The following is a 13,813-nucleotide window of genomic DNA, read 5'->3' as shown; positions in this document are numbered from 1 at the left end:
ATGCAGCATGATGTCTAAGAAAATAAAATGTAAAATAACGTTTGCCTCAGAATCAATGAAATAGAATAATCTCCCTAAAGCTGTTTCCTTTCATCTTATGTAAAAAGATAATGGTACCTGCCTCATATGTATGTTGTAAGGGCTAAATAAGAGAGAGAGGGTGGTTAGCATGTCTGGAATATAGTGAGCATTTAATAAGTGATATTTGCTATTACTGTTGTTAAAAAGTATTAGTTAACTTCAGCTGAAAGATGCTTGTCCATCAGTACCATGTATTGGTAAACTGATGATGAATAGCTGAAAATTGTTACCTAATGACTGATTTTTATCTCTCTTATGAGTTCTTGGGATCTGCTTTCTCTAATTTGGTTTCATCCCTAATATAACACTCTTCCCCTACCAGTCCTGAAATTCTTACCATTCTAAGGAAAACAATGAAAATAAAGGGACTGAGTCTAGAAGACCAACACACAGAGAGGTGCCCACCAGAGCTCTCTCATTAGCTAGTATTAATAAGATCAATATTCTCCTAGAGGATTAAGGGAAATTCAAAATAAGAACATGTGTTTTTCTGAGAGCTGAATTTAAATTTCTGTACCATTACACATAAAATTTTCATATCAAAGATAGAGCCTTGAAGAATGTTCAAATCATATTACATGACCCCATTATTGATTTAAAAAATATAGTTGTGGGGGTACCCCACAACTGACAGTGTGGCTCAGTCAATTGAGCATCTGACTCTTGATTTCGGCTCAGGTCATGATCTGATGGTTTGTGGAATCAGGTACTGCGTTGGGCTCCACACTGACAGCAGGGAGCCTGCTTGGGATTCTCTCCCTACCTCTCTGCCCTCTCTCTCTCAAAATGAATAAAAAATATATAGTTACCAAATATGTATGTGTTCCAAAGAAGAGGAGAAAAAGCTCTTGCCATCACTGTTTCAACTCTATACCTACCTCCATGACCAGTGATATTCCTATTATTTACAGAAGCCAGAAAATTGTGGGTTTTATTCTGTCTGATTATCATATAACTCCAAAGCCTCTTACTTCCTTAGACATTTCCTATCCTTCCTCTCAAAGACTGTAAAGCTTCCAGCAATCATTTTTAAATACCTCAATTTTACAACTAATCAGGGCTACATATCAGGAAAGACAAACACTAAGAAATACCATCTCTTTCCAGATTCAGAACAAAGCACATACAAAATCCAAATTTTATATTTCACAAATAGGATTTTGTAGATGACCATACATACCAAACACTACATGGAATATCAGATTCATTTGCCATATACAGGATGACACCTGTTGTCAATTAGATGTACAAGATTTCATGTCCTAGTCATGTATATGAGCTGTGATCACAAAATTATGAGACAGATTCCATAAAACATACATGAAAATAGGAGCATACGTGCACCAATATGAATATATTTACCTTAGCTTGGATCCAAATTCCACGTTTGCTTATTACCAAAATTGGCATAAGACATATTGTGAGAGTTGCTTCCTCTCCCTAATCCTGTCACCAATCATAGAACCATGTAACATCTTCCTATTGTCATATTCTGTTCTATTTCTGCACACAATTAAAAAGGAAGGAAGTCATGAGTTGGAATGTGTCAGAAGTAGTTTGGTTAATACTTGATATTTACCAAATCTGTAATATTAGAGACCATGTAAAAGGCCCAATCAGTGCCTAAATGGTACTGAAAATAGCCTACAAAGTCAGTGATACTGACTCCATGACATTCATTTTATGCTCAAAAAATGACTTTGTCTGAATAAATTCCACATGCAATGTAAGGGCCTGGCTGGTGGAGCAGGCTCAAGCTTACAGAACCAGCTCTGCAAATAGGCCTCTCAAGAAATTGGCTCACCAGTAATAGATGGCTAAAATTGGTCTGAAGGGCTGGCCTTTAAATACCCAGAGAGAGAAAATGAAACTTGAATTACCCAGTTAGTCTCAAAGAAAAAGGGGGAAAAAACTGTGAATTATGATATTACTCATAGAAAAGCACATTAGTCAGGAGGGTGACCCAGAAGAGGTGCAGTCCTGAAACATGGAGAGCACAATTCGCTCTCCTTCCTGAGAAGGAAAAGGGTCATTTTAAAGGCAGATGCTGCTACTGCAGCCAGATGGAGATTAGCATGCTAGATGGAAAAGGGGGAAATCAAGCAGAGCTTTACTGGAATTTGAAATTACTTCTATTACAAAGTGCCCATTTCTCTCACTGGCCCTGACTTATACAGGTCTGATCCATTCATTTACATTCAGATTTAGAAACTTAAATTTGGATGAGGTCACCAAAAGAGAGCTATAAGGAAATGGGACCATCTTATTGCAATTCTCTAAAAATTAAACAAAAATCATAATATTTGAAGAATGTAAACCATTTTTTCAGAGTGCTTTGGCCATAAAGGATATCATTTTGTCCCCGTGAGTTGTTGCTTAAAAGCATGTTACCCATATACTACTACCTTTAATCCTTGAAAGTGATTCTCTTTAAGACAAGCTTTATTTTAAAGAAACACTCTTCATCTCCCTGGATATCCATAAAGAAGAGTTTTATCCAAGTTTGCACTTTCCCAGCCTTATCTGTCTGTGTGAAGAGTTAATGATAGGTATTCTTTCTCTCAGTGTCTCCACAGGGCTTCATTATGTTGTTCTCAGCATCAGGGAAGTGGGGCATAGTCTGCAGTAATTAATAGTTCCACACCAGGGCTAGATAAAGGGTCACAATTCTTGGTGGCTCCATTGTCTTGACGCTTGTTGTCTTGCATGTCCAATATCTGAACAAAGGTTTCAAATGTATTGGAAAGAAATGCAGCAGGAATGCAGCAGGTCCATTTTGGTTATTTTAGGTAGTTGATAAAGCCCTCCCACCACCTAAGTGGAAAGTCAGGGGAGAAGCTTGACAGCTTTCAGATTCCACATGAAGTGCTGATTCTGCATCCATTAGTACTGCAGATGCACAGAAGGAGGAAAACCCCATCTTGCCCTGTACAACTTGGAAGGGCATTTGAAATGTCATTGGGAGAAAATGCTTAGAGAAACAAACTAACCAAAGAACACCTCTCAGAAAGCCCAGCACTCTTTACAAAGAAAGGGGCTAACAACAAGTCCTAAGGGCTCCAGAGACCTGGCAGACAACATACACAGGGGATGTGGACTGGCCATGATACAGTTAAGAGGGTTGGGGATAGTGGCAAATGGAGATCCCATGCTCTATCGACAGGGGACCTCTATTTGGCCAAGCCAATAGTTGCCATCAATAGCGTTATGGATATTCTGCCTTTTTCAGAGATGCCAGACATGAAAAGGTGTGTGTGTGTTGACAATGAATCCAGACAATATTGCACAGGCCAAATAAAAAATATCTGTGCCCCAACCTAGCCTATCAGCCTCTAGTTTGTAACCACAGGAGTTTCTAAAAAGATAGATTATAGTAGGAAAGAAAAATACAAACAGTTGCTATCATAGTTAGATATGTCATCTATTTCTCCAGGCCCACAAAGATGGGTATATTTATTGAGATATTTGCTAGCTGTCATAGCAGGTAAGGCTTGAAATCTTTGTGACTTAACACAATGAAATAACATAAAATAAAGACAACACAATTACTTCTTGCTCACCTTACAGTTCAGTTTGGTGTTCTGTGTGTGGGAGGGAGGGTGCTCTCTAGTAGGCATCTTTTGGAAGGCCTGCTGTCTTCACCACATGATTGTCTAGGTTGCCCTGAGGAGAGGGGCTGAGAGCTTGTCTCCATTCAACCAGTCAGAAAGGGAAGAAGGATTGATCTTGAAAGGAAGTTTCTATAGGCCACTCATAGAAGTGATATACATTACTTCCATCCATTTTCCATTGGCCAGAATTAAGTCCCACGACTCCACCTAAATGCAAGTATAATGGATATATCTCAAAAAAGAAAGAGGAAACTGGTTTGAAGAATATATATCTGCCACTACTAGTAGCAAACTGGGTTTTCTCTCACCCCTATTTGTTGCTGTGAACCTTCGCTCAGAATATTACCCACTTCTGGGAGTTTTATCTTTCCATAATTAAACACAAATAATTATCTAAATTATCGAAGTCTATTGTGCTCTGACATCCCTTCCTTCACATTCATGATTATGATTTAAAACTTCCTAAGAATATTCAGGCTTCCTTTGCTCCAAACCATGGCATTCTGACTCCATCAACTTTTCCAATCCTGGGCCATGTGTAACAAGCAGATGGTACCTCATGGTCACCCTGGCACAATGTCAATTCAGGTGTTCTGGGCTTACTCATGAATACCTCATTAACCTGAGGCTGATTTTTCACTACAGCTGGAAGCTTTAGAGGTAGAAGCTTTAGGCAATTCATCCCATGGCATTGTCTTCTGCTCTGTGGTCCTCCACTTTATCCACACAGAGTGACAGCAATTACCTTCCAGAGTTGATACTATAGGAATCTGCCTAGAACCATGGCTTCTTAAGACTGGGGCACCCTGAACGCCCCATTGCTAGGACTGTTGGGCTCATAGCTGCTCCTTTCTCCAGCAATCACCCTCAACAAAGGAAGGTGCCTCACCCCAAATTAAACCCCCTCTCTGTAGTATGCATAAATGACTGATTATGCAATATGCAGAGTGCAAGGGCCCAGCCCCTTTGCCTCAATCTGGGAGGCTCTAGCAGGAAAACTATCCCAGCTCTAGAGCCTCCCCACAGGCTCAGACAAGGACTTCAAGGCAACTTCATTACAGCCCAATTTCCCCTGCTGCCCAATCCTACCTCCATTACCCCCTCACAGGAGTGTTTCTGAAAGCACTTTTCAGCAAATCTCCTGCAATCCAATCTCAAGAGTTCTTTACCAGGGAACCTGACCTAAGGCAAAAGATGATACGAAATGAGGATTCAGCATGAATGTGATAATACCTTACCTTGACAATATTTGATTCCTCTTGTCATTCGGTTCAATTCATATAAATATGAATCAATGGGTGAATGTGTGTGTGTACAATGTACTGATTATTTCGTATAGCAAGGCACCTTTCTAAATGCTTTTCTTATACTAACTATTTTAATATTCAAAACAACACTATGAATGTGGTGCTATTATTATCCCTATTTCTGAATAAGGAAACTGAGTTAATTACCCATATCATGAAGCAATAATTGAAAGAGCCAGGATTTAAACCTGACCCAAAAGACTCACACAAGCATGTAAAAACACTGAGGGGCTAGAATAAGGGCCAAGTGAGTGTGCTGCTTTGTGGGGCAGCATCACAGCTTCTGGGTGATTAAAAGTTCTGTACATCTCTTTATTTCTGCTTTGTCCTCTAGATTCCCAAAGGAGTCCTGATGTGGACAGGCAAAGCTTTCCATTAATGTAAAATTATGCATTTCACTTCTGAAGCCAGTACCACTAATCCTATCTCCCTTGCTGACATTTGGTTTATGAATTGTTATGCTGGGTGATGCTTGCTCCTGGGACATAAGAAAAAGTCTCTGGGGGCTTCTAGGAAAGCATTTGTTGATAATAAAAAGACATAAATGAAGAAAAGGAGTCTTTTCATCTGGATGTTGTTTTGTGGTATGATAATGGCAACCAGAACAACAAGGAGCCACCTGTGATCATAAGGGATGACAGCTTCAGGATAAAACCCAACAGGCTAAAGGGAGCAGAGAGTCAAGGTAGAAAGAATGTTGGCCTCTGGCATCTTGTTTAGATGGTAACTTAACTGATTACAGATTCATCATTACTTGAAGACTTAATCTTATGTGAAATAATAAAGTTATGTATTGTTTTAGTCGGAATCCATGTTGGAGATGGAAGGGTTGCTTGTAGCCAAAAACATTCTAACTGTAGAAACCGTGTAAGGCTTAAATAAGAATATTTGAGGATTAATAAAATGAACAAATATCAAAAATATACAGTAATAAATACATGACAATAAATGAGTTGGGAATGAAAACTAATAGAAAAAGGTCAAGTATCACACTACTAAAGAATGCAATGAATTTTGCAAATCTTTATAGAATATTGAAACTGCCCCATCACAAAATTAAATTGCATAGTAGAAAGTAATTTATTTCCAAGATCCTTTTATCATTTGCATATCTTTATAATCTTTATCCTTCAAGAAATATCCTGCTTAAATTTACAGAACATGTTTTGTGTACCAATAGTTTTATATTTATTGTCTCACTTGGTATTGTTTGCCCCACTTTTTAAAAGAGATCACTGTGGGTTAGAGAGGCCATAGTTGGGTGGATATGACTCTTCAATTTACTGGTAACAGAAACCCAACTTGAACACAAGAAGACTGACTTAAAATAGATTCCCTTATCTCAAAGAAAGAAATTGTCCTGCACAGGAGATGTGAATACAAAGTACTCATACTATCCGATGCAATTATAAATAAAGATTACCAAAGGAAACTTTAGAAGTAGTGGAGAGGGAACAATCACCCTGGATCTTAACATCTATTCATTAAGTAGGGTATAAATGATCTGCATGCACCAAGGTGAAAGTTCCAGTACTGAGGAGACTTGCTCCCATAATGCTCTATATGGTCATAGCGCCAGTGGTCAGGGAACATCTATGTGACTACGTAACATTGGGAGATTGGGGTCACAGAAATGGCCTTGTTAGAAAGCAAGAGACTCTGAGTTCAGATGGGCATGCTCTCCTGTTATGGTAACTCAACCCTTCTAAGCCAGCTTTCAGCTATGCAATTAAAATGGGGGATAAATGCATATCCAGAGCCATCCAGGTTTAATGTCTTGGCAGAAATGTGGGTGGGTATTGAGAATAAACTAAGAGCGGGTCTTTAGTCTATCCATCATCTCTTGTTACTCTCTCTGGGCCTAGTTTATAACAAATGTGTACCTTTTACATCTCCATCCACAACGGCAAAAAACATGGCTGCTTACAGCTCCTGAGTATACATGTTATGTTCCAGCCATCTGGAGAAAGACTAAACCTACTGCAAATATCTGAAAGAAGACAAACAAATTTATGGGCCAGAATAGCATCTATTGATCCTGTGAACTATGGTAAGGAAATTGGGTCATATCAAATGTATATGGGGCATCTGTTACAATCTTGTGAATAGGTGCTAGACAAATAATCCAATATGCTTCTACTACAGAGAGACTGAATAATTTGCCAGTGGTAAATGTTAGAACCCAGGTTTGAAATTCAGTCTTATAACTCAAAGCTCTGTGATATTCACTAGTGTTAAAAGATGAATGAACTGAACTTGGAAACAGCCCACCAAATTATTCATATGCCCTTTTGGGTGTTTATAAATCCTCAGAAATATTTGCCTTTTAAAGTTTTTTAGTCAAGACGTTATCTATACTTGCTGCAAAAACTATTTTGAGGTTGTCATTCATAGGAAAACTCTGAATTCGCCTCCTCCCCTGCACACACCAAATTACACCTATTAGAATTATTCCTCCTGAAGAAGTGAGGGCTAAGCAGTTACTGAACAACCAAATATCAACAGCAAGAGAGATGTAGACATGGTAAGGAAGGGAACCATATCCCCATTACTAACAGCAGTGGGGAGAGATAGTACTAAAGGACCAGAAACAAATAGAAAAACATCCACAGTTCAAAAGAACAACTAGTATATAAAAAAGACAACACTGGAACTCTACCAAGTGGCAGAAAAAAACTGTGGGAAAGCTATCCAGATGAAATTACATGGTTTACATTCCCACTCCACCTTAAAAGCCTAGACTGAAGCAGGGACACTATTACAGGTGAGTCTTGTTATCTTAGTGAGCTTGCAACTTCAGCGATCCCAGGGTTCACAAGCTCACAACCCTAGTTGTGCTGGGGCACAGGAAAAAAAAAGGCCAGGGTTTAAAAGAAAAGAAGCTCTCCCCTTCCACTTTAAAATCCCAGATGGAAGTAGGATCCAGTTTATAGTAAGCTTGCAACCTCAGTGATCCCAGGGTCTATAAGCCCAAACCAGCCACCCTGTGATGCCAGGACACAAAAAACAAGCCACAGTCTTGAGTTTTTTTCTAATTTTTTTCTTATTTTATATTTTTCACTTTGTTTTTCTATTCTTGTTCTTTTTCTTTTCAAAGCCATGGTTTAAAAGAGTAACAAGCATATACAGCCACAGTTCCAGCCAGCAAAAGTCACAAAACATACACAGTCTGCATAGGAGACACCATACACAAGACCATTTCTCCAAGTTTAAGTAGTCTTTTAGCCTGATCCATAGAAACAAAAACAGAAAGTCAAGCAAAAGGATGAGACAGAGCAATATGTTCCAAAAGAAATAACAAGAAAAAAACGCAGAAAAATAACTAAATGAAACAGAGATAAGCAATATGTGTGATAAAGAATTTAAAGTAATGAACGTAAAGATACTCACTGGGCTAGAGGAAAGAGTGGAAGAATGCAGGCCTTCAATAAGATATGGAAAATATTAAAAATTACCAGAGTTAAATAATACAATAACAAATTAAAAATTCACTAGAGGGAACCAACAGTAGATTAGAGGATGCAGAAGAACTTATCAGTGATCTAGAGGACAGGATAATGGAAGGCACATAAGCTGAAAAGAGAAAAGAATTTTTTAAATGAGGATAGACTAGGATATCGCTTGGACAAACATCAAGTGAACATTATTTGCATTATATGGATCCCAGAAGAAGAGATAAAGTTGTAGAAAAATTATTTGAAGAAATAATAACTGAAAACTTCCCTAACCTAGGGATGGAAATAGACATTCAAGTCCCAGAATCACAAAGAGTTCCAAACAAGATGAATCCAAGAGGTCCACACCATGGCACATAATAATTAACATTTCAAAGGTTAAAAATAAACAGAGACCTTAAGAAATGCAGGAGATAAACAAAAAGTTACCTACAAGGGAAACCTTATAAAGTTAGCAGCTGGTTTTTCACCAGAAACTTGCCAGGCCAAAAAGCAGTGGCATGATATATTCAAAGTGCTGAAAGGAAAAAACCTACAACAAGAATACTCCACACAGCAAGATTATCATTCAGATTTGAAAGAGATAAAAAATGTTTCCAAAAAATAAAGAAGTTATCATCACTAAAAGAAATTCCTTTAACATTTCTTATAAGTCAATTTAAGTGGAAAATAGACATAATTAGACATAAGAAATCTATGAATAAAAATATGTAAAATGACAATGTATACATAAAATGTGAAGAAGGGAGTAAAAAGGGAAGAAAAAGGGAAAAAGAAGATTATTTTCCCTTTTCCAGTTTTCTTTTTATAAGAATGTATTTGAACTTAGAATACCATAAATTAATATGGAAATTTATTTACTTAAGATGTTATTTATGAATGTCTTGGTAACCACAAATCAAAAACCTGAGCTAAACACACACAAAAATTAAAAAACCCAAACAAAACACAATAGATACTTATCAATCACAAAGAAAGAGAACAAGAGAAGTAACAAAGAAGAACTACAAAAGCAACCAGAAAACAAATTTTAAAAACGGCAATAAGTGTGTACCTATAAATAATTACTTTAAATGGCCTGAATGCTCCAATCAAAAGACAGAATGGCAGAATAGATAACATCCATATATATGGTGCCTACAGGATATTCACCACAGATCTAAAGACTTAAGAGCTAAAGACACATACACACACATTTACATGCATGCAACCACACACACACAAAGGATGTGTTTCCTGAAATCCATTGAATTCTGCTTAATACATCAACTAAAACTTGAATGCACAATAGTTGTCCAGCTAATGAGTTTTCTGGTGAATCACAAAGAGTTTCAAGCAGGCTCATGTTCCTTTCGAACTACCAGTCTTGGATTCGTAAAATGAAGGAATTACTCTTTCTTATTCCTTAGTTCCTTGCCATTCAGAGTTCTGTACATTGTTATAGATTAGAGCTTCGTACCTTAGATTTGAAAAGTATTTTTATACACTACCTCTTTCATATAGAAGGCAGAGATGATCCTAAGAAATGAGTTACTGGTATTTTTCTGCAAAACTGTTACATGTTGGAACAATCTGTTACACCTCTATTTATAGAAATAAACTTTGCAGATAAAGCAAAAAAGGAAAGAGAAAAAAAGTGAACAGATGAAGAAACAATGACCATGCAAATGAAAGCAAAAAATAAACTGGTATAGCAATACTTAGACAAAAGAGACTTTAAAACAAAGACTGTATATAATAAGAGACAAGGAAGAGCATTACATAATAATACAGGGACCAATCCAACAAAAAGATATAACAATCATAAATGTCTATGCACCCAACATTAGAGCAACTAAATATATAAAGCAAATACTAATTGACATAAAGAGAGAAACTGATGGAAATACAATAGAAGGAGACTTTAACAATCAACTTATATCAATGGAGAGATCATCCAGAAAGAAAACCAATAAGAAAACAATGTCTTTGGCACATTGGAGCAGATGGACATAACCAATATACATACAGCATTGTACTTCAAAAACAATAAAATACACACTTTTTTCCAGTGTACATTGAACATTCTCCAGGATAGATCACATATCAGGCCAAAAAACAAGCCTCATAAATTTAAGAGTATTGAAATCAGACCATGCATTTTTTGGACCACAAAAATGGAAAAAGGAAAACGACAAATACATGAGACATAAATAACATAATCCTAAACAACCAATGGAGTCAATGAAGCAATCAAAGAATAAATTTTAAAAAAATGGAGGCAAATGAAAACTAAAGGGCAACAGCCCCAAATCTCTAGAACATGGCAAAAGCATTTCTAAGAAAGAATTTAGCAACACAAGCCAAACTCAAGAAATGAAACTTGAACAAAGCCCAAGAAGAGTAGAAGGAAGGAAATGATAAATTATGTAGAAATTTTAAAAACAAATATAAAAAAAATCAATGAAACCAAGAGCTGGTTCTTTAAAAACATTTTTAAAAATTCTTACCCAGACTCATTGAGAAAAAAAGGACCCAAATAAATAAAATCAGAAATGAGTGAGAAATAATAACTGATACCATAAAAATACAAAGGATTATAAAATAACATTATGAAAAATTATATGCTCACAAACTGAACAAAATAGAAGAAATGGATAAATTCCTAGAAACCTATAGTCTTACAAAACTGAACCAGGAAGAAATAGAAAACCCGAACAGACTGATTACAAGTAAGAAAATTTAATTGGCAATCAAAAACTAACAAAAAAATAAAAATCCAGGACCAGATGGAGTCACAGGTGAATTCTACCAGACATTTAAAGAACAGTTAATACCTATTCTCCTCAAACTATGACAAATAAGAAAACTTCCAAATACATTATATGAGGCAAGCTTACCCTGATACCAAAATCAAAGACACCACACATACATACACCCACACAAACTAAAGACCAATATTCCAGATAAACATAGTGCAAAAAAACTCAAGAAAATATTATCAAACCACATAAAACAGTACATTAAAAAGATCATTCATCACAATCAAGTGGCATTTATTCCTGGGATGCAAGGGTGGGTCAATATGCCCATATCAAACAACATCATACACCACATCAACAAAATGAAAGATAAAAATCATATGTATCTTAACACTTGCAAAAAAGCATTTGACAAGATTCAACATCCATTCATAATAAAAACTCTCAACAAAATGGGGTTAAAGGGAACATATCTTCATAATAAAGGCTATATATGAAAAAAAGAAAACAGCAAACATCATACTTAATGGTAAAAAGCCAAGAACTTTCCCTCTAAGGTCCAGAATGTGACAAATATGTCCACTCTCACCACTTTTACTCAACGTAGTATTGGAAGTCCTAGACACAGAAGACAAGAAAAAGCAACACAAGACATCCACATCAGTAAAAAAGAAGATACACTGTCACTATTTGCAGCTGACGTGGTATTATACATAGAAAATCCTGAAGACTTTGCCAAAAAAATACTAAAAGAATTCAGAGGATGCATAATTCATACACAGAAATTGGTAGCATTTCTATATACTAATAATGAAGTTGAGAAAGAGAAAGACAATACCATTTACAATTGCACCAAAAACAATAAAATACCTAGGAATAAAAATGAGAGGGGTAAGATCTGTACTTTAAAAACCATAAAACACTGATGAAAGAAATTGAAGATGACACAAACAAATGGAAAGATATTCCATGTTCATGGATTAGAAGAATTAATATTGTGAAAATGTCCATATTATCCAAAGCAATCTACAGATTCAACGCAATCACTATCAAAATACCAACAGCATGTTTTATAACACTAAAACAAATCACACTAAAATTTGTACGGAACAGAAGCCACAAAATAGCCAAAGCAATCCTGAGAAAGGAGACTAAATCTGGATCTATCACAATTCCTGATTTCAAAATACACTACAAAGCTACTGTAATCAAAAAATATGATACTGGCACAAAAACAGACACATCAATGGAATAGAATGGAAACCCTAGAAATGAACCCACATTTATATGGTCAATATATGACAAAGGAAGCAAGAATATATAATGGCTGAGTAATATTCCATTAGGGATAAACACCTTTTTTAACCAATTAATCCACCAATGGACACATAGGTTGCTTCCTTAATTTGGCTATTATAAATAAGGCTGTAATAAACAGAAGTCTGCATATATCTTTTCCAATTTATTTGCTGTTGGTAAATTCCCAATAGTGAAATTACTGGATCATATGTTAATTCTAGTTTTAATTTTTTGAGGACATCCATTATGTATTCCACAGTGGCTGTATCAATTTGCATCCCCATCAGCAATTCACAAAGGCTCCCTTTTCTCTACCACCCCCCGCCCCGCCAATGTTTGTTGTTTCTTTTTTTTTTTTTTGATGATAGTTATTTTGACAGATGTGAGATGGTATCTCCTTGTGGTTTTTATGTGCATTCTCTTGATGATTAATGATGAGCATCTTTTCAAGTGTTTGTTGGTCATCGGTATGTTTTTGGAAAAATGGCTATTCAGGTCCTCTGCCCAATTTTTTTGTCAGATTATTTCCTTTGTTGGTGTTGAGTCCTGTAAGTTCTTCATGTATTTTGGGTATTAACCCCTTATTGTATATATCATTTGTAAATATCTTCTCCCATCCAATAGTTGGCCTTTTCATTTGTTGATGGTTTCGTTTGATGTGTAAAACCTTTTTATTTTGGTACAGTCCCACTACATTATTTTTCCTTTTGTTTCTCTTGTCTGAGACATATCTAGAAAAATGTAGATCCAAAATCAACACCCAAAAAACAAGTAATCCAGTGAAGAAATGGGCAAAAGGCATGAATAGACACTTCTCCAAAGTAGACATCCAGATGGCCAACCGACACATGAAAAAATGCTCAACATCACTCATCATCAGGGAAATACAAATCAAAACCACAATGAGATCCCACCTCACACCTGTCAGAATGGCTAACATTAACAACTCAGTAACAAGAGATGTTGGCAAGGATGTGGAGAAAGAGGAATCCTCTTGCACTGCTGGTGGGAATGCAAACTGGCACAGCCATTCTGGAAAACAGTATGGAGATTCCTCAAAAAATTAAAAATACAGTTACCCTATGACACAGCAATTGCACTGCTAGGTGTTTTTCCAACAGATACCAAAATGCTGATTTGAAGGGGCACATGCACCCCCATGTTTTTAGCAGTAATATCAACAATAGACAAATTATGGAAAAAGCCCAAGTGTCCATCGACTGACAAATGGATAAAGAAGATGTGGTATATATGTACAATGGAATACTTGGTAATGAAAAAGAATGAAGTCTTGCCATTTGCAACAACGTGGATAAAAT

The 13,813-nt window shown here is 36.3% G+C and overlaps 1 long non-coding RNA gene across 2 annotated transcripts in view; it reads right to left on the bottom strand.

The window, feature by feature from the left end:
• Positions 1-833: 833 nt before the first annotated feature.
• The window catches only part of LOC123597450, a 299,090-nt gene continuing 286,110 nt past the window's right edge, over positions 834-13,813 (bottom strand). For both annotated transcript variants that reach the window (XR_006712127.1, XR_006712129.1), the window contains exons 4-5: positions 4,931-5,872; positions 834-3,899 (exon numbers count right to left, since the gene is read on the bottom strand). This is a non-coding gene — a long non-coding RNA (uncharacterized LOC123597450). The remainder of the gene's footprint in view (positions 3,900-4,930; positions 5,873-13,813) is intronic.

This window comes from Leopardus geoffroyi, chromosome A1 (genome assembly GCF_018350155.1).
Source record: "Leopardus geoffroyi isolate Oge1 chromosome A1, O.geoffroyi_Oge1_pat1.0, whole genome shotgun sequence".
Classification (NCBI taxonomy): Eukaryota; Metazoa; Chordata; class Mammalia; order Carnivora; family Felidae; genus Leopardus; species Leopardus geoffroyi.
Note: the sequence above shows the minus strand (reverse complement) of the source record. Positions and strands in the feature narration are given on the sequence as shown.